Genomic DNA, 1,014 nt, shown 5'->3' with positions numbered 1-1,014 from the left:
AAAGAAAGAAAGAAATTTTATGCTGTGCTACTTGCCTCGGATGAGGCAGAATTATTTTACGAACTGTCCAAAAATAAATGGAAGGATGTTAGCATCACAAGGTTGCCTAATAATTCTTAACAGGACTTTTAAAAGCTATCTACTATTTGTCACTGTCTACTCACTTTCCCGTGGAACTTACTGGCATGCTGAGGAAACATTTAATTAATGAGTTACTTTGGCCTTTTGAAGCTTATCTATCAGTCTACCTAGAAATAGGTACTCAGCCCTTTGTGAGAAATGAACAGATTTTTGTGAAAGAGGGGCTGGTGTAACATTCACATGTGGTACAAATAACAGGTGCTCAGAACTCAGCCGAGGCAGCAAGGAAACCATTTACGTTCCAACTAAGCCAATGGCAAAGCACGCAGCGAATCACAACCTCAGGTTTTAATACTTATATTTCTCAAGGCACAGTCTAACCTTTGGGTAAATTTGGGCCTTTGTCACGACAGCCTTCTGTTTTTAAACCCTTCATAGCCCATCAGGTACCATCCTGCAGAATATTTATAGTTGAAGTTATAAGGATGCACATTTCTGATGATAAAACGTTATTTGCTAACTGACTTCAGAAAGGGATTTGTAAATGATTGACAGATAACTAATGACTCTGAGGCATCTTTGCCAAAATCCAAAAGGCATTCAACAATGTCATCTGAACCTATGTTGCGTGATGATGTTGAAGCTTAGTTAATGAGTGACAGTCATGGTAGGTTCCTGACTACACTTGTCCAAGACATGATGACATCTATTAGAAACTGATGTTCAATCATATTGATGTGAACGAGTGGGGGCGCTGTGGAGACTCAAAGCCCATCTTTAGACAATTGGGCATCCCCTTACAGAAGAGTCACAAGGAAGGGATGAGCCAGCCAGGGTGCAGTTTAGCACTGCTGAAATATATAACATTCCTCTAGTTCTTTAATGCTTTGTCCCACCTACTATCATGACCCCAGTTCTATCTTACAAATCTGG

Source organism: Echinops telfairi, unplaced genomic scaffold (genome assembly GCF_000313985.2).
Source record: "Echinops telfairi isolate 266 unplaced genomic scaffold, ASM31398v2 ScPeMD7_7424;HRSCAF=8462, whole genome shotgun sequence".
Taxonomy (NCBI): domain Eukaryota; kingdom Metazoa; phylum Chordata; class Mammalia; order Afrosoricida; family Tenrecidae; genus Echinops; species Echinops telfairi.
This window is presented reverse-complemented; position numbering follows the sequence as displayed.